General features: G+C 35.7%; 1 protein-coding gene and 1 pseudogene across 3 annotated transcripts in view; one reads left to right on the top strand and one right to left on the bottom strand.

Moving 5' to 3' along the window:
- Positions 1 to 21,350, top strand: part of CHL1 (cell adhesion molecule L1 like) — a 194,974-nt gene that overhangs the window by 24,899 nt on the left and 148,725 nt on the right. The gene's annotated exons all lie outside the window — the stretch shown is intronic.
- Positions 14,854 to 15,423, bottom strand: LOC100686968 (annotated as a pseudogene).

Here is a 21,350-nt window from a genome sequence, read left to right as displayed (position 1 = left end):
CCAAGTGCTCCTTTGTGCAACCATTTGTAGGAATTAAAAAATGGAAACAACCTACATGTCTATCAAGAGGGGATAAATAGCTTGAAAAATATAAAATATTTAATATATGCCTGTTGACTTCTAGAGAGCAGTTCAAGTGAACTAAAGATGAATGTAGATTTTGAAAACAGTTTATGTGAAATAAAAAGCAAGTGTCAGAATGATAACTTGTATATGATGCTGTTAAAAAAATAAAACTCACCTGAGTAAGTCTTTAAAATCTTATGGGCTTTATTCAATGATTCTTGACTCAGGCAGTATCCCATCTAGCAAATAGAAGGGAGCTCTGAGAAGCTATACAAAATGAAAGACTTCTAGAGGCAGAAAGGAACACATACAAGGAGTAGTAGCAAAAAGTGAATTATTTCAGGGAAGGTCATTTTCCTTTAGAAGGCAGTAGGAGGTCTATTTGGCAGATTACCTCAAGAGTGCTGATCAGATAATTCTTGATTGACTGGTGTAAGATTCCATTTTTGGGACAGACTAAGTTAAATCTTGGTGTGTTTAGACTCAACATAAGCAACTCCATTTGGGGCCTATTGTCTCAGTGTTAACAATATCAATTATGTGACTTAAAAAATACTCATGCAACATTATATTATCTTTGTAGAATAGTATAAAAATGTGTTGCTTACACATTAAATTAAATATATTGGTTCTTTGTAGGAGTAAAGGGTAATGGAATTTAGAAGAGAAATTTAAGGAGCTTTCAATTTAATTTCTTGTATTTTCTTTATTTAAACAGTGATTTCTGGGGAGGCCTGACTAGTTCAGTTGGTAAAGCATGTGACTCTGTGATCTCTGGGTTGTGAGTGTGAGCCTCTTATTGGGTGTAAAGCCTACTGAAAAAATAAATAAGTAGGGGATCCCTGGGTGGTTCAGCGGTTTAGTGCCTGCCTTTGGCCCAGGGTGTGATCCTGGAGTCCTGAGATCAAGTCCCTCATCGGGATGCCTGCATGGAGCCTGCTTCTCCCTCTGCCTGTGTCTCTGCCTCTCTCTCTCTCTCTGTGTCTCTCATGAATAAATAAATAAAATCTTTAAAAAAATAAGTAAAAATAAAAAGTGAATTCTAAGGCAAATATGATAAAATGTTAATATTTAAAAATTCTAAATGGCAATTATATAAAAATTTTTAATTATATTTTCTGTATCTACATTTCTTTATAAAATAAAACCACTCCTAAGCTACATTGCAAAATTATGAACATAAATTATGTGTTTTTTGATCCTCAAGTGTAAACATTATCACTGAAGATAGGTAAGTAAGATGGTCTTAGCTCTTTACTGCAATATAGGCCTATCAGAGTGTTTAAAGGTAACAGACCCTAACCTCATTCAAAGGTTAACTTGTAGGACAGCCCCAGTGGCCCAGCGGTTTAGCGCTGCCTGCAGCCCGGGGTGTGATCCTGGAGACCCAGGATCGAGTCCCTCATGGGGCTCCCTGCATGGAGCCTGTTTCTCCCTCTGCCTGTGTCTCTGCCCCTCTCTCTCTTGGAATAAATAAATAAAATCTTAAAAATAAAAACAAAGGTTAACTTGCTTAGATCTAAGAGGAATCTCATGCCTTTCATTTTTAATTTCATGGTAGTTGTGAAAGACTGGACAAAAAGTCAACTCAATCTTCGCAAGAGTAGAGATAAACCACATAGTCACACTTCAGTACTTAACATCCATTCAAAGATTTATTTATGTATGAGTAGTACTTGGTATATCAGGTAATCTTCCCAAGGATTATGTTGATTCTGTAAGTGTGCTTACCATTGGAATATAGATGAGCACACCATTGAAGAGTGAGTTTAAATTGTGTTTAATATTAAGTTAATGAGACTGAAGATACTAAACTTATGCAAGATACTAGTCTAGTGTACCTAAATATTTATTTATTTATTTAATTTATGAAAATATTTTATGTGCTCAATAATGATATGACTACATATGTGACAAATCTTATTTAAAAATTTAGGTTTCTATAAGAAGCAGCATAATTTTAACTTAGGTATATGAATATAATATTATTTCATCTCCTTGCAAAATAATTAGAAGGCATCATATATTATGTATGAACCTAAGAAGTACCAAAAATTGGCTCCCAAAATCAAAATCTAAGTTCTTATCTACACACATCTGCGTTACTCAACCTGTATTAATTTCCTGTTGTTGCTGTCAACAATTACCACCAGGTTAGTGGCTTAAAATAACACAAACTTGTTTTCTTGCAGTTCTGAATGTTAGAACTCCAAAATCTATGTGTCAGCAGAGCTATTTTCCTTTAGAGCTTCTAGGGGGAGAATCTGTTTCTTTGCCTGGGTTTTAGAGAATCCACCTTCATGCCTCAGTTTATGGCCCTATTCTTCATCTACAAAGGCAACAGTGTAGCATCTTCCAATTTTTCTTTCTCTGCTCTGCCTTTGTTACCTGTTCTGACTCGCACCCTCTGTCTTCTTCCTACAAGGAATCTATGATTATATTAGACCCATTCACATAATCTGGGATAATCTCTTAGTCTCAAGGTCCTTAATGTAATCACATCTGCTAAATCCCATTTACCATGTAAGGCAACATTCTCACAGGTTCCGGGGATTAGGATGTAGGTATTTTGTGAAGCCATTATTCAAACAATTACAACACCCTTTAAACTATTTTCTGGTGAAATATGCATGAAATTAAATGAACTTTTGGCAAAAAGTTTTGGTCCATCAACACATTTTGGTGATCACTGTATAACATAGTGATACTTAAGTGTTATGGGAATGCAAATCTGCATTATGATGTTAATATTATACAGTAAACCTCTGTAAGTATTGGCCCATAGAGCTAAAATAACTTTTGTAGGGACACTATACTATCTTTTGTTTTTAAAGGAGTAGTCTATTTAGAATGTGGTATTTTTGTACTGTAACTACATTGTATCATGGATAATGAATAGGACATATCTCAGAAGATTGTTGCAATTACTAAATGAGTTATTTTTAAAACTGTTAAAATGGTGACTGGCATGTAGCTTTTGCTAAATATATGCTTGTGGCATTTGTTAATATTACTAGATTCACTGAATTATCAAAAATCCTATTGGCTACATTAAGTAATAAAATTTAATGAAAGAGAAAAGTGCAAAAAATGGATTAAAATAACTCAAAAGGACTGTGTGAGGTACTAATTAACTAGAGGATTAAGATCATAAACCCTTTATTCTTTCAATAAGCAGTATTGGGCACTTAAGATACCCCATTGTCTATTAACTTCAGGAACAATGGTGAGCAACTGGAGTGGTACTTACCCTTAGCCTACAGTCTAACTCAGGAAGATTGTTAACAGAGGAATAATAAGAATTGGGATGGAAGTTGTACAGGGTATCAAATTGTCTTTTATTCGATTCTTAGAGTTAAGCCAAATTTGACATTTTTAGAAATCTGAAAATGAATGTAAGAAATTTGCCCAGTAGACGGAGTCTAAATTAATTCTTAAAGCATATCTTTTTTTTTTTTCGTTTGTAAGAAGCTCATAAAGCCAAAGTGAAAGCTGGCTCAAATATAAAACAGTTCAGTTCCTTATGCACCTGCACACACTGATAGTCCCACACTCACACAAACATCCATATTTTTTGCCACCACCATTATCTGGAAACTCAGCAGTGATTGTGCTTCTCTTGATATCTAAAATCAAGAGAGTGATTGCGAAATAGGTAATGAGGGAGATAAATAGTACTTTTATGCCCTTTCTTAAAGTGGAAATATTTCTATGACTTGTTAGAGAAAAAAAAAATTACCTTATAGTACTAGTAGTTTTTCTTTCCCCCCATTTTCCAAAATGTTTCCTCCTTTCCCCAGTGTTTAGTAGACAATCCAGTACAAGTAGGTACTTTCTGATAGATTTCACATAGGAGAGTTTTGAAAACATAACAAGAAGGGTGTCTTAGTCCTTGTCCAAAATATTTTCTTGTTGAAAATAGAGAAAATTTTTGTGAAAGCTGAAATGTATGTCAGTTTAATTCATGCCTATCATTTCAGGTAAATAATTTCACCAGGAATTCTTCATTAGTAAAATCAGTGTTTATGGGGATGCTTGGGTGGCTCGGTGGTTGAGCTTCTGCCTTTGGCTCCGGACATGATTCCAGGATCTGGGATCAAGTCCCATGTCTGGCTCCCTGCAGGGAGCCTGCTTCCCCCATTGCCTGTGTCTCTGCCTCTCTCTGTGCATCTCTCATGAATAAATAAATAAAATCTTTTAAAAAAAATCAGTGTTTATGTCACACAAGAAAGTAGCACATGTAGTTATTACCAGGGTTGAGAATATATAAATGTTCTTTATCTCCTCCTACCCATGCCCACCTTACTTTTACTTTAATAACCACTACATATGAATGTCCGTCTATTAAATCAAAGCAGGAAGTTGTCTTGTAACTCATTTTAAAAAATATTTTTTCTGTCTCACTTTTTACAGAAAAGTTATATGAGAAGGAAATGGGGAAACAGGAAATGATGTATTAGTCCCTCAAAGGTAGACCTGGAGCTCGCGTCCAGAATAGCACTGTGTGTGCAATAGTGAGCCATGCTCCCAGGACTGACTGGGAGAATATTATGCTTCTGAGCTAAGTGAAGAAAAACAAACAAAACCCCTGTCTTTTCTCTAACATTCTTAATTGCTTTATATGGAAATAAAGACCAAAAAGTTCACATCACTTTGAAATGTAGTAGGTGATAATATGAATGGAGAGAGGAAACAAAAGGCATGAATTGAAATCAAAAGCTTTCAGAAGCAGAGCGAATTGTGGTGACAATAGCATGTGTGGACACGGACTACAGTTACCATATAGACAAATCACACCAGAAATGTCAGCTTGTTTTCTAGTGTTTAGGGGCTTTCCAGCCTTTTAGACACACTGTTCTCCTTTGCGCATCTACATTGTTTTCTCCCCTGAGTTTTTTTTTTTTTTTTTGGTCTCACTGTCTACTTTTTACTATTTGTCTACTATTGATACCTGCACTCATTATTTTGGGCTTCCCGTTAGTGATTTTATTGCAGTATCTGCATTTTGTCATATTTGCTTCCAGCAGTGAGGCAAAGGGAAGGAAACCAGCCAGTGCTCATCAGGGGAAGTTGTGGGCTCAGGTTGAGGTTCTTTCAGCAAATCATACTGGGTCAAGGAAGATGATTGACGGGACTTCTTATTTTCTCTCTTAGATTTATTGCAGCTAATGCCCTGATGTATCTATCCATCTATCAATTGATAGATTGATCTAAGCCGTGCATCTATTTATTTTGGCATGCAGCTTTGCAATCAAGATAAACAATGCCTGAACGGATTTGATAAATCAAGACTGCTATTAAGATGAAAGAATCAGGACTCAGAAGAAGTTGAGACCAAGTTTAATGATGTTTTTGGAATGTGTAGTTTTAATAATGATATGCTTTCTTCAAAGGAATTTCAATTCAACTAAGTATGTAATGAAAGCACAGAGGAAAAAAAAAAAAAAAGAAAGCACAGAGGAGTGTTTGAAGAATCATTTAGTCTCCATCTAGGTGGCATGCTTTTGGATGGAATTACATACAATCTAAGAATTGAAAAAAAAAAAAAAAGGCCCTTGAAGACTTACCACAATCACTTAAAAAATATGTATGTCTGTCTGTGTGTGTGTGTATATACTATATATATATATAAATATATATGCAACATATATTTATTTATCTTTATATATCTTATGTATCATATATATTATATTTATCTCATGTATATATATATATATATATATAGAGAGAGAGAGAGAGAGAGAGAGAATATGTGAGCTGGGGTAGGGCATAGAGGAAGAGGGAGAGAGAACCTTAAGCATGTTCCACCGTTAGCACTGAGCCCATTATGGGGCTCCACCTCATGATCCTGAGATCATGATCTGAGCCAAAATCCAGAGTCAGGCACTTTACCAACTGAACCACCTAGGCATCCCACCAGAAAAATATTTCAACTATATTTCTGCTTAAATTGTGCATAATTGTCTATTTAGATGTTTAATATTCAGTGGGATACCTACACATGAATAAGACATTTTTACATATACTCAGTTGTATAAATATATGTACCTGTGTAACAGGGACAGTATTTTTAAAATGATCATACCTAAATAGTTGCCTTATTTCTATTTATTTTTGTAGTGGAATTAAGCAGATTATAATTTACATAACTAAATGCACATGGGACTCCATATCTTCACATAGTATATTGTGTGGTAATACAATTTTAGACTGGCTCATTAGCCCTTGTGAGGCCCGGTGATACAGTATAGCAATAGATTGCTATCAAAGCCAAGAGGAAGATAAGGTGGCATCTCTTTCATGGAGAGCTCTAAATCCTCTATTACTTTGAAATCACCTCAGTAGCATATTTTAAAATCAAGATAGGCTGCCTTTCTGGTTCCCGATGATTGTTTTAATGGTGGATTTGACCATATGTGTATCAGATATGGAAAGTAATGTCCATTAAATGGAGTAAAAATGTTCTTTTAGAGAGGAAAAAAAAGTGATTTAAATTTTTAGATTCTCATGGGATCTCATTAAAGTTCTCTTTCTTTAATAGATTGTGCAGCCTAATAGTTATCAGGAATCCTGCAGTGCACATGGCTGATAGGTTAGTTTACACAGGATTAATTGTGTAATTTTGCGTCCAACCAGCACAGTGAACATTGATTTTTGTATTAGTCCCATGTGTTGTTGGTAAGAGAGATTCTGCTTTCTATTTTAAGGTAGTGTAACATTTCACTTTTTATTAATTATAATTTCTACCGACATGTTTTATGCCTGATATAATTTATTATAAGTTTTACCTAATTTTTTTTCCAATTGCTATGTCCTCCAGAAACTTCATAATTTTGAGCACTGATGTGAAACAAAGTGGCAGGAGAAAATGCCTTTCACAAAACATTTTCTGACTGGCCAATTTCCCCACGCCTCCATCCATAAGTTGCCCAAATCTTTCCTTAGAATAGAGAAGCAATTCAGGCAATTCAGTTGCATCTATTCCAGCTATACTGTGAATGATTCATGCGAGAAGTAACCTGAGGATATTACATTTCTCAAAGCCAAAAATGTGAGTGTACAAAGACAAGCAGGCTACTCAGAACAGAGTCTAGTTTCTAGAAAATGTAGATCTCTAGAACCTCATATTTCCTGAAATATTTGTCTATACGGAACAAATAGAGAAAAGGGTTTTTTGCTTGAATTTTCCAGGTAATTAGGTCAGCTCTTTAACTACTACAGTTTACCCACCCTTTGTGGGTATGAAATGCCTATTAGGATTTCAGTGGGATCATTATAGCTGGATTCAAAATATGCATTGTTGAGAAAACAGAAAGTGATGTTGATTGCATGCAATTTAGGCCTTAATCCTTACACTTTTCTTGTCTTGAACTTGCAAATCAATTACCTGCCTAGGCCATAGCTACTACCCCCATCCAAGACTCCATTAGATAAAATTTTCCTCCCTTCATATCACTGTGGTTCCTCCAATAAAAGGAGTTGAACACCTCTTAGTTTTTGCTGCTTTTGTTTTGTTTTGCTTTGCTTTGGGTGGATCCTCCCTCTCCCTTCTCCCCCACCGGGAGTTTCTGCAGCATTATAAAGGCCCAATAAGGAGCTGTACAAAGTGAGTACTTAAAGTGTGTGCTGAGTGACCAACCGGCCCCTCCTGGAAGAACCCTCTTAAACACTGTTACCAGAACTTCAAAAAGGGGCTTGCTGCTGAAGGATCAAAGGATCTCTTGTATAATAAATTTGGAGCATTCACTCTAAAATGAAGAGAATAAAATGTCTTTTAAGCTCCTGTATGATGCCCGGATTATGTGGAGAGACTAAGGAAGTGGTGGTTCTCTCAGGCTTTTGTGTCCTGTTAAACAGAAATAGATGAAAGCAAACGCTTAAAACTGACAAAATCCTGAGTAGGGAAGCTCTGGTCCACAGCTCCTTCACTGGTTCATAACAAACCACCAGCTGATGATTTGCAAAAAAAGAAAAGAAAGAGAGAAAGAAAGAAAGAAAGAAAGAAAGAAAGAAAGAAAGAAAGAAAGAAAGAAAAAGAAAGAAAGAAGGAAGGAAGGAAAGAAAAAAGAAAAGAGAAAGGATAAAGATTTCCTTTCTTAGTGAAGGACTGAGTTTGTTTTGTGTCATTTTAAACTATGCACCTTCACAAAGTATATACACCACTTGTTTTTTTGACATAGAAATCAGGTCTTGACATCGTTGAGAAAGGACTGGAATTGGAATCACAATACTGGGTTCTACACTTGACCTTTGTCACTTGCTGTGAGTGATATTCAAGAAGTAACTTAACCCTCTACATTTTATTTTCCCTCCTTTTTACATGAATCTAACAAATTAACACAAACTTGTTTTAAGGATTAAATGAAACAAATCTTTGTTAGAGTGTTATAAAAAGTAAGGTTTTATATTAAAATATAGGTAGTTTGCAATAAAATTCAATTAGACAATTAGAACTGATTATAGTTCTCAGTTTTGAGGATGAATATTCATTTTTATATTGAATAGTTCCAGTAATCCAGATCAGAGGTAATTTTTGAAACCATTGTAATTCTGTTCAATACAGCTTATGCATGAAGATGTGTGTATGCTTCTGGATAGAGTCCTTAGCTTTCTCCAGATTCTCAAATGCATCAGTGACCTTCATGGGGGTAAGAACCCCTTACCTAGGTAAATCATCACCAATTTCCATTTTGCATTAATTGCTAGCACTGGTACTGTAGAATTGGGTACCTGAAGAGTGAGTTTCATTTATTGGTTTATATTTAAGAGTTTTTGTCTAATGGAAATTCTACTGGGGAAGAAAATCAATGCAGATTGGAGATCTGAATAACTTTCCCCAATATTTTTAAAAAATATATTTTTGTTATTTCCCATAATTAAGGCAGATACTTTTTTTCTTTCCTCACCATCACCACCACCACTACCACCACCGTCTATTCCTCTTTTGCTTGAAATGTGTAGATAATTGCAGATGCACATTTATGGAAAACTGAAATAGACCTACCCCACAGGTGAACTTCTACATTTTATGAAATAGGACTGCATTAAATATAATATTTTTCTAAATGTTGACTTTTAGTATCTAAAAAAATTTTTAATTAAAATTTTCAACTCGCAGTGTATCTTTAATTTTTTATTCTCTATCACCTCAAATGTATCTCATCACAAATGTGTTGGTGTCATCCTCAACTATTCTTTCAACTTACCTAACCCATTAGGAATTGTATTTTAATAAATACTTTCCAAAGTGCCACTAATGATATTCTACTCTTTATGTCAAAAATTTTTGAATCTCGTTATATTTCTGATTGACTTTCTTGGCAGGAGTGAAAGACCTGGTAACCTCTACTGGCTGACCAGAAAGTTATGCTTAGAATTCACATACTCATCTCTATAACCAAGAGTAGTTGGCATCTATCCTGTACTGAACTCATTGGTGGAGGCACTGGAGAGTCATGGTCTCAGCCCACATATTGGCAGGATGTTGCAAATTATTAATTTGGTCTTTGGAGTAACACCATTATGTTTGTATATCATTCCATTTGCACACAGTTTCCTAGAGCTCTTCTTACAGTATCAATTTGATCCACATTAAAGATATTTTGAGAGTTGTCATTGAATTTGCATATTGTGTTCTGCATTACCTTTAATAGGAATTAGCATTTTATTGTAGTAAGTTAGAAGTTAAATAGTTAACACTTAGAGTCTATCAATAACTAGCCTCCTTCAATTTTTAGACATCTTATTACATCTTTTTGAAGCAGTTTTAGATTCTTTTAAGTTTATTTTTTAGTCATCTCTCTACCCAGTGTGGAGCTCGAACTTACAACGCCAAGATCAGGAGTTGGTATTCTTCTGACTGAGGCAGCCAGATGCCTCTAGATTTTTTTTTAGTTATTGAGTAACTTAGTCATGTTCTGCTGCTTACCTATTTATTTTCATAGTTTTACAAATTAGGTTTTGTACTTAGATTTTTTTTTATACAACAAACTCCATTTACTAGTGAGTGTATATAAAATAATGGTTATGTTAGACATTATCTATGTTTAATTAAAATGTTTTATTTTTTAGCTTTATTGAGGTATAATTGACATATAAAAATTGTGTATATTTGAAGTGTGCAGTATGATTTTGTTTACGTATACATTGCCAATGACTACCACAACCAAGCTAATTAACATATTCACCACCCCACGTAGTTACATTGTGTGTGTGTGTGTGGTAGAAATATTTAGGATCTACTCTCCTAGCAAATTTCAAGTACACAATAAAGTATTATTAACTGTAGTCACCATGCTGTACATTAGCTTCCCAGAACTTAATCATTTTATAACTGAAATTTTGCACTCTTTGACCAGCATCTCCTTATAAGCACCTCCACCCAAGTCCCTGGCAGCCAGCACTCTACTCTATGCGTCTGTAAATTTGACTTTTTCAGATTCCACATATAAATGAGATTACAGTATTTGTCCTTTATTTCTTATTTATTTATTTATTTTTGTCCTTTAATGTCTGACTTATTTCAATAGCATAACATCCTCTGGGTTCATCCATGTTGTTGCAAATGGCAGCATTTCCTTATTTCTCTCTCTTTTTTAAAGATTTTATTTATTTATTCATGAGAGACACAGAGAGAGAGGCAGAGACACAGACGGAGAGAGAAGCAGACTCCATGCAGGGAGCCTGATGTGGGACTCCATCCAGGGACTCTGGGATCATGCCCTGAGCCAGAGGCAGTCCCTCAACTGCTGAGCCACCCATGCATCTGTCATTTCTTTCTTTTTTATGGCTGAATCATATTTCAGTGTGTGTGTGTGTGTGTGTGTGCGACACTTAGGTAGTTTAGAGCTTGCTTATTGTGAATAATGCCTCAATTAACATAGGAATGCACATATTGCTTTGACATACTGATTTCATTGACATTATCTCTGTTATGTGGTTTACCATTTATAAAATCTTATTGCCACTCTGTGAAGGTGATGAGGCAGATTTTGTTAGCACCAATTAAAAAAAAGGAAGATGCAGAAGTTCATGATGGTTGTGACCTACTCAAGGATACAGCTAGTGAGTACCACAGTTGGTGTTTGTGTTCCCTATCATTTAACTTTACATCATATCTAGAATTTTCTGAGCTATTTTACTCCCTTCTCCACTCAAAGACCTTCTCTGAAAGGAACTAAGGAACACTTAAAATTCCTCCTCTAAGGTAAAGGGCTCAACTCAACTGATTTTGTCTAAGATGTTGAGTTGAGCCCTTTACCTTAGAGGAAGAATTTTTCTCTTCTCACTTCTTTTCTCCCCTTTTTCTTTACTTCCCAATGAACCAAGACATCCAGCATCCTTGGAAACCTGAGTTTTATGAGAAATACAAAAATATGAACTGGAATTACCATCCTGACACATGAGTTTCCTACTAAAAATCCACAATAGTCTTCTGTTCCAAGATGAAATTTAATTATCTAGTCATGGCACCCAAGGCTCTTCACACTGTCATTGTAATCCAACTTTTCAGCCTCCTGTCTGTTTTACCTGCTCTCAGCCCCCATGTTCAGCCTCTGAAACTTCACATATCTTATTGACTATGTCCTGATTTCCTAGGCTTCTCAGTTTCTCTCCAGATATTCCATAGTGAGTCCCCCCACCATGAATGCCATTCTTTATAGCTTCATCAACTGAGCCCCATTTATTTACCTAGCTCAAATAATTGTGCAGCTTTATTTATGCATGTTTATTTTGATGCAAAAAATAACTCATGATCATTAAAAAATATTTATTAAATTAGATCATCTTTAATCTCTCCTTGTCTCTTCTAGTGTTAACTTCCCATTAAGTTGTAGATACATATTTTTTGGGGGGCAAAACTGAGCTCATATTCCATCCAAAATTTTGTAGTGCTTTGTTTCATCTAATTCTGTAACATAAGACATTTCTCTCAGCATGTGATATTCCTCAAAAATACAGTTTTCTGGGCAGCCCGGGTGGCTCAACGGTTTAGCGCCACCTTCAGCCCAGGGCCTGATCCTGTAGACTGGGGATCGACTCCCACATCAGGCTCCCTGCATGGAGCCTGCTTCTCCCTCTGCCCCTTTCTCTCTCTTTCTCTGTCTCTACTCTCTGTGTCTCTCATGAGTAAATAAATAAAATCTTAAAAAAAAATAAAATACAGTTTTTTGATCTACAAAGTCATCTAATACACAGTCTATTCTAGGTACTTAATTATTTCTCTATTACTGAGCATTTAGATTGTTACCAAAATTTTATTGTTATAAATAAAATGATTTTACATTAATGTTTGAGCATATATCAATATGTTATCTAAACACAAGGAAGTTTTCTATTTATGCGAAGATTGGCTTAAGCAGAAGAACATAAAATGGTGTGTTAGATTTTTCAATAAGGTAAAATGTTTATAATGTTATATGAAGATACACAGTATATGATGTTTACCTATTTATTTTTTTTTTACCTATTTGTATGTATATGTGCATATGTGAGTATAACAGTAGCTGAATATTGATATATTAACTGGGGGGAATGCACTTAGTTTTTGACAGATGATTTTTATTTTATTGTATATATGCATATGTGTTTGTGTGTATTTACACATACATACATACATATGTGTGTATGTATGTACATAACTTTGTATTTTACTAGATCTCTACAGTGGACATTTATTACTCTTAAAATAAAGAAAAAAAAGAAAGAAAGGAAACAAAAACATAACCCACAAGTTATCCACCTTAACCAACTCCCATGTCCTTCGGAGCCTTTCCAACATGAAATCATAGGTTAAAAAAATGAGTTTCTCATGGCTGGCATGTAAAATCACTTGAAAATTATTTGTATCCTAAAGTTCACTATGGTGTGAGACCTTAAATAACTATCAATACTAAAATACAGACAGTACTGAAAAATATTGGGAATGTGGATAGAGTACTAAAACTTAGTTTTCTTTTGAGGGAGAGTATAGCCCTAGGTGTGCTTTGGGGATGATGAGGGGGAAGCAGAGATTCTGAGCCTCATAGGCCAATGGTGCAAGAACAGTGGGGGCTGATCAGGGGTTGAAAGCTGTTTGAGCAAATACTCTGACCAAAGCAACAGGTGGAATGGCTCAAGCAGGAAATTGGGAATAATATCCTGGGATTGGATTTGTTTAGACAAGTTCCTATTCAGGGACATAGGGCTCTCCATTCATGGGTGTGCCTTGACCACAGTGCCGGACTCCAGAGCAGTCAAGTAATGAATACTTTGAGTGAATGAACAAAGATGCCCTTGTATAATGCTTTCAGAAAGTCCTAATAATAGCGATATTGACTTGTTTTCATACTTAAATGTGCCTGAAAGACTTTCAGGCTAGTTTTCATATATACTTTAGTATGACTTTTAATGACTTGGAATTTCATTCTTTAGTCATGACTGAAAATATATGTGCTCACTAGGCTTGCAGCCCTAAAGAACAATAGTCTGGTTTGAAAATGTTCTATGGCTATGACAATACCTTTGGTAGTATTTGAGACTATCATGATTATAAGGCTGTATCCTGGAGAAATGGTTTTGTAATTATGTAAATTCTTTGTGCTTCAGTTGCCTTATCATTAAAATGAGGAACTTAAAAGCAAAAAGTGAAGTGCCTGTCTCATAGGGTTGTAAGGATAAAATGAATTCATATAATACAAAACAGAACAGTGTGTGACATACAGCAAGCCCCACATAAATTATCCTATTATCATTACTGAATGAGCCTGACCTTGGTATTAACTTGACCACAACCACCTGACTTGATCAGTCTTTAGTCAAAGGAGCTTTGCTTTTCTTATATATGAGATTATTATCCCATACATTTTGGATCATATACAAAAGCAAAGTGCTCCTCCGTCAATTGTGTTCAGAATTGCAGATTTGTTAGTGACATTTGTACTTCCTAGGGAGACAATCTACAATTGTAGTAGAAAGTAATATAAAATCAGAGCTAGATCCTGTTTGAGATCCAAAAGATTATTCAATTTCTTAACATAAAACATTGACATTTTTGCTTATTACTTTCAAAACCATTTCAAACATGGTTTCATTTGATATAGTATAATTGACAGAATTGAGAAAATAAACAATGCCTCTCTTCAGCATACAGCAAGATGACAAACAGGGAATGGGTAAGGTCCATAAAAGGCACTTCGGCCTCTGATATATAGGACTATTAAGTTGTATGATTGGGAAAAATAGCAGCTTCTTCCTTGGTGTCATGGAGGTCTAATCCAAGCTTTGTGATTTGACTAGGTAATGTGGTTGAATCTTGGATTCCGGGATGGTTCCGCTACCTTCGTGTTCATGGTTGGAAGATGACAGGTGGTGCCATGAGGGTCCTGTGCCTTGTAAATGTGGCATGTGACCTCTCTTCCTGCTCTACCACCCTGGTATAAGGAAGCTTCTTCTCTGAGAGGGATTCTTGTAGGGGATCCTTTTTTTTTTTTCCACATAAACCTTTTGTTTTATTTATTTTTTAAAAAATTTTATTTATTTATTTATTTATTTATTTATTTATTTATTTATTTATTTATTTATGAGAGACAGAGAGAGAGAAAGAGAGAGAGGCAGAGACATAGGCAGAGGGAGGAGCAGGCTCCACGCAGGGAGCCTGACGTGGGACTCGATCCCGAGACCCTGGGATCACATCCTGAGCAGAAGGCAGGTGCTAAACCTCTGAGCCACCCAGGGATCCCCAAACCTTTTGTTTTAATAAATAAGACATATTCATGGCTTAGGTTTTAAATCACATTTAAATCACATTTAAATCACCCCACCAGCTCTTTCCTCAGGCAGGTAGGATTCCTGAACAATTTGGACATCAACATCTTTTTTGGTGGCAGTTTTGTACACAGGAATCACTTTTGGCACTGCAGCCTTTACCAGAGGGAAATCCTGTTTCCCGCAACAAACAATCATTCTAGGCTCCAGCAGTTGGTACAAACCCTGGAGGACCAGTCCATCCAGCAGCACTTGGTACCTGGCTGTATCTTTTACCACATTGCTGAGTCTCCTTTTTGCTTAATTTAGTAGGTCTATAATAAGGTCATCTCTTGCTCCTTGCATGATTCATCAAATTAGACATCTGAATTTTCTTCTGCTGCTCAATTTGCTTTTCTTTCTTCTCATAGTATTCCATAATCTTCAGTCTTTGGGTTTGCACAAGACGACCTTTCTCAATGTTGAACCCTTCCTCTGCCTTCGCATCTATTTCCTCTGCTTTCTCATTGGCTTCTTGTTCAATAAAAGCCATCATATGCTTAATCTGCTTCTGCACGTCAGCATCACTGAGGGCCATGGCCAAAGCTGTGCTAGGCCAGAAGGCCACTGGCTCGAGCTTAGCCTGGAAGGCAGCGGGGGAAAGCAGGAAAAGAAAATCCTGTGGGGGTTTTGGCTCCCTTTGGTTTATCTTGTAGGGTATCCTGTAGGGTATCAGTCATGTTGATCCTTACCTCTCAGATAGCAACAGAATAAATCCTGGCCACATTTGATTGCAGAGAAAACGAGGAGTTGCATAATTTCCCCCAAGGTGACACAGCCAGGAAGTAGCAGAGCTCATTCATTTAAATAATTATTGACCACCTGCTGTGTGCTACATGCTGGACTGGCTCAAAACCCCAAAGTTCCTGAGTGTAATTGATAGCATTGGTCAGATCCAGGTCATTGTAGGTCAGCCATCCATAGAGTAGGGAAGGGTTCTTGACAGGTGTTCTCCACAATGTTCTCAAATGGTGGAGTCTCAAATACTCTGAAAGTAGGATATAAACCCTGCTTTCTGTTTATAAACTTTGAGTGTGCTTGCCAAAAATAGGTCACGATGTTTCTGGAAGCTAGGCTTAGTAATATAATTCTATTGTATATGATTTACTCTCAATTTATTTCTGAGGAATCTCTCCTCTTTCAAGTTATAAAAGTCCAAGATTATAGAAAACATAACTACAGTCACCTCTCGTGTATCTTTCAAGATTTTATTCATTTTGATCTATCTGTTCTGTGTATTTATCTTTCCACAGTATAGATTTCTTTTTTTTAAAATATTTTATTTATTTATTCATGAGAGACACAGAGAGAGAGAGAGAGAGAGAGGTGGAGACACAGGCAGAGGGAGAAGCAGGCTCCATGCAGGGAGCCCGACGTGGGACTCGATCCAGGGTCTCCAAGATCAGGCCCCGGGCCAAAGGCAGGCACTAAACCACTGAGCCACTGGGGCTGCCCCACAGTATAGATTTCTAATCGTTTAATCTTGTATAAAAATTTGTGATGCCAGCCTTTCAAATATTTTGTCATTTTCTTTCTCTCTTCAGCTCCATTATTAGAGCAATATTTTCCTGTAATCATACACTTTTTAAAATTATTTATTTATTTATTTGAAAGAGAGAGAATATGCATGTAACACACATCTGCTGGGAAGAGGGAGAGTGAGAGAGAGAATCTCAAGCAGAGTCCCTACAGAGCATGGAGCCCAACACAAGGCTCCATCCCAGGACCCTGAGATCCTGACCTGAGCCAAAATCAAGAGTTGGCTGCTTAACCAACTGAGCCACCCAGGCACCCCTCTCCTGTAATTATAAACTTTTAAGGCAAAAAGAAATTATTATAATTTTCATATTGTAAATGAGGCTCCTGAGACCAAAATTGGTTAAGAAACTTGCTGTTAATAAGCAAAATTAATGATAGAGCTAGCAATAAAATTCAGATGGTCTTCTGACTTGCCCTGGAATATTCTTTCTAAATTTCTTCACATGATGCTATTAGGCTCCTTTCAACAGTTGGTTGTATGACTTTTAAAAATAGTAGGAGATTGAGAAAAGGACTACATGGTAGTTATATCTCTAACTCAAGGTATATTATATGAATGATGGAATAAGGAAGTCTGGCTAGTGTACATTAAGCTATGGGCTTCCAGTTACATGGACATGTTCACATCATGGCTGTGCCACTCATTCTCATTGTGATCTTGTTTTTTTTTTTTTTTTTTTTCTCATTGTGATATTGTACAGGCACCTAAATCTATTTGAATTCTTTGCATCTTTTATAAAATTAGGGTCAGTAGTACCTTAATTAGAGGGCACTTGTGAATAACAGATAAATTGTTTAGTGCAACATGCAGCACAAATTATGTCTTCAATTAATGTTAGAAGAAAAATCATATATGACCTTTAGTAGGGGGTCAGCAATTGTTTTTGAGTAAACACATACTGAAACTAGTGGTCAGAAATAGAGACTATTTTCTTCAGAGTATTCTTTCAAATATATTAAAAGGAACAAATTCAATATTTTCCCAAATTTTTTATTTAAATTCTAGTTAACATGTAGTGCAAAATTCAACATTTTCATATTGCTTATATAAGGTTTTGCTTATAAATAATTTCCCAAAGCAACTTTTCTATTGATCATAGTTTTCCCAATAGTCATTTTATTGTGCATCATTTTATGTTAAGCATATTGAAGAATTTCTGTTGTGTGCTCATTTTCATTGTGGTACCAGCTTGTATTCTAGGGAATATTATATACATCATATATCATTTTCTTTTTAAAAGATATTATATTCATTTAAAAAAAATTGAATTGAGCATCTTGTACACATTTTGAGTGTAAAGACTTCAGTAATTTGAATCAAGAACTCATTCCTGCCAGGCAAATGCTAGTTGATGACAGAAAGAGAGATATTTTCTCTCCCATTTTTTTAAGAGTATTGACCCAAATATTGGCAGAAAGCTGAGATGCTCTCATTCTGTTTTTAAAATCACTAAAAAATTTCTACTGTTTGAAGATTCATTGAGATTAGGTACATTTTTAAAATAAAATAAAACAAAAACAAAAAATAGCCACTCTTGATTCCAAATACATATACTTCACATAGACAGACAAACACACAACACAAACATATCAAATAGGTATTTTCACTCAATGTGCATTTATTAAGCAACCAGTATTTGACAATTTGACAGCCACTGTGCTTGGGTCCCAGGGATGCAAAAATTTAAGATTTTTTTTTTCTTGGCCTTAAGGAACTTACAAGCTTGCAAAAAAACATTATTAAAGAAATCCTTTCCTGTCTTGTGAGAATAAGACATATAACTGCTCACACATGCAGCTTATATAGCAGTTGTCAAGTTTCCTATGTCACCATTGGGGTGATGTGGTTTCTTCCTGTTGGCTGAGTTTGAGTGATGTCTGATCAAGTAAGTGCTCTTCCTGGCCTTGTTGACTGCTTCTGGTTGGTAATGTTGATGGATCTGCGCTGCCCCTCCGGTTACTGAACACCTTCTAGATCCTGATCCTGAACTAAGCATTTTATACGTGTTACTCCTTATCCTTCAAACCTATCCTGCAAGGTAGATACCATTATCCCTTATTTACCAATGACACTGTGACATATTATCTCTAAATAATTCTTATGCAGCCAACTTTTCCTCCAGGATTGGAAAAGATCACTACTTCCTTTGCTAAGCACCTACTGAAGTCATAGGTTTGCTTTTAGGGGCCACATTGTGTGAAAAATATTATTTTCAAATGCTAAATAACCTGAGCATAAGATGTCTGTATTAGGAAGGCCTGAGGACCTGAGTTTACCTCATTCTGAACAGCTGCTGTAGGTGTGCTGTACATTGAGTGGACAAGTCTCACACGCCTTTAATACCTCCTGCTTTTGAGCAAGTTTCGTTTCTCCCTCTAGTGTGCTTTCTCTCACCTTCTGTGTTTTGTTTCCTTAAGTGAGTCTAGTTTCATTCAATATACCTACACTACGTATTTATGTTTTTTTCACTCATGATTCTTTCTTCACCCAGCAAAAAAGCAAACAACAAACAAGGACCCAAAGGCCCATTTTGCTTTAATATACTTCAAAATTCTTTAGATTTTCCTGTTAGTATTTCTATTATTCCTCCCTTTGCATTTGGTAGGTATATTTATTCAGATCTCTTAAGTAAAGAAGACTTGGGGACTTTGGAAGAAGAAACAACTACACACTAAGAATAGAAAATAAGATATTGGTATCTGTATCAGTGATGGTGGAAGAAAGGGTAAAGGCTTATAGATTAAATAATTCAAAGGATTATATACCCTGATAAATACCATAGAAGTAAAATGAGAAAGACATTTTCTTGGACTACTGTATTCTTGTGTGTGTGTGTGCATACCCTTATCATTAAAAATGTTTGAGCCTGTATCTCCAGTGTGTGTGTGTGTGTGTGTGTGTGTGTATACATATATATATATATCCCAATTGTATAGATACATAGTATGCTAAATATTACTATAAGAAAACAGAAAACAAGAATTAGAATAAGATTATTTTAAAATAATGTGTATACACATATGTATATATAGATATTGTGATATCAACATAAAAGTTTTAGTATATATTATAATTTCAAATATATGTATAATTGTTGCATTCTAAAGGTTTGTCCATGTAGCCCATTTTAGAGATCATACCTACAACATGAAGTAATGAAAGACCTAATAATAAGTAATCCTTTATATATACACCAATGCCATACACACACACACACACACACACACACACAGTTGCAAAGAACTGGATTAGTTGCAAAGAACTTATATCCATGATTAATGGCAATGCTTTCTCAACCAAAGTTGAATGAAGCAGATGAGACCTCAGCAGGCATATGCTGCTGCTGTGAGCATACAAATAAGTTTGATCAGTAGCTACAGTCTTCATGCCTAATGCCAAACAGTCTTGAAAATGCTAAGCAAGAGTGTGGATAATTCAGCATGGGCACTGGTCCCTGTTGTCATGGATGTTATTGACAGTGTTAAGAAGATGGGAGCCACTAGAAAGAGCCACCTGTGGTAGGTATATGACATGGATGGGTTTTGGAGAGATGTCTCAGAGAGATTTAATATTGGAACTATCAAAGTGGCTCACTGACTATAGAATGTACCTGACTTGTGACATTCTTTATCACTGGGATAAATAGAGGACATCTTTTTTTTTTTAAGATTTTATTTATTCATGAGAAACACACAGAGAGAGAGACAGAGACATAGAGGGAGAAGCAGGCTCTTTGCAGGGAGCCCGATGTGGGAATCAATCCCCTGACCCAGAATCTCACCCTGAGCTGAAGGCAGTTGCTCAACCGCTGAGCCACCCAGGCATCCTAATAGAGGATATCCTATATCACATCATTTAAGTTCAGCTTCAGTCAATAGGGCAGGACATCAGCAGATTCCATTTGGAATCAACATGCAAATATTTCATTTCTTCTTGTCCCTGTTGAATGACTGTTGTAACACATTGAAGATGCTGGACACAACAAAAAGATGGAAATTTTCTGTGCTCCTCCAGTTTGGTCAATCTCTTCTATTAGTCTGTAGAACTCAATAAACACAGAAATACTCTAGCAATGTGTACTATGGATCCACTGATTGGGAGCCATATTAAATGTTTTATGCATTGTTAGTCTTCCATAAACAATCCTGTGTGTTATAATAATACAGAATAATAATGGTGTCAAAAGTAGGCCTAAAGGGTTTGAAATGAGGCCACTAAACAAAAAGTATATTGGGCACAGTCTGTGCAGTGTGCCACTTGGTCAATTGGACAGCAGTAGGGACTATTTTTATATATGCCAGGGTAAAATTTGTTCTTCAGTGTATTGGTGTGAAGTTCTCTGGAAGGCATTGCAATCTGTTTATAACTTTTTGGCAACAGCTTTTGGAATAAGGCCAAAGATACTGTCAAATAATGCAAAGAAACGGAAATGAATTGCTTGAATATTTTAACCATTCTTCTCTTTCCTAGGGCCAAAAAATGTAGTTTTATAACTATCTTTAATTAGTAATGTCTACGAGAATGAGTTAGACTTACTAGATGGAATTTAGCTCATCTGAATTATGCTCATGAAGTTATGACAACTGGTATGCAAAACCAGTTCTTTGACTTTTTTTGACTATCCTTATGCTCAACAGAAAATCTTAGCTCTTCAAAGGTGTACTTATGGGACAGCATCTGAAAAAAAAAGGCTTATAAGCAATCTTTGAGGGATTGGGAGCCAATCCTCAAATTATCCAAGAATTAACAGTAAAAGGATTGTGTATATTGGTTGAAATTCTCTTTCTTTCTTTCTTTCTTTCTTTCTTTCTTTCTTTCTTTCTTTCTTTCTTTCTCTCTCTCTCTTTCTTTTTCTTTCTTTCTTTCTTTCTTTCTTTCTTTCTTTCTTTCTTTCTTTCTTTCTTTCTTTCTTCTTTCTTTCTTTCTTTTCTTCTTTCTTCTTTCTTTCTTTCTCCTTTCT

This window comes from Canis lupus, chromosome 20, assembly GCF_011100685.1.
Source record: "Canis lupus familiaris isolate Mischka breed German Shepherd chromosome 20, alternate assembly UU_Cfam_GSD_1.0, whole genome shotgun sequence".
In the NCBI taxonomy this organism is placed as follows: Eukaryota; Metazoa; Chordata; class Mammalia; order Carnivora; family Canidae; genus Canis; species Canis lupus.
Note: the sequence above shows the minus strand (reverse complement) of the source record. Positions and strands in the feature narration are given on the sequence as shown.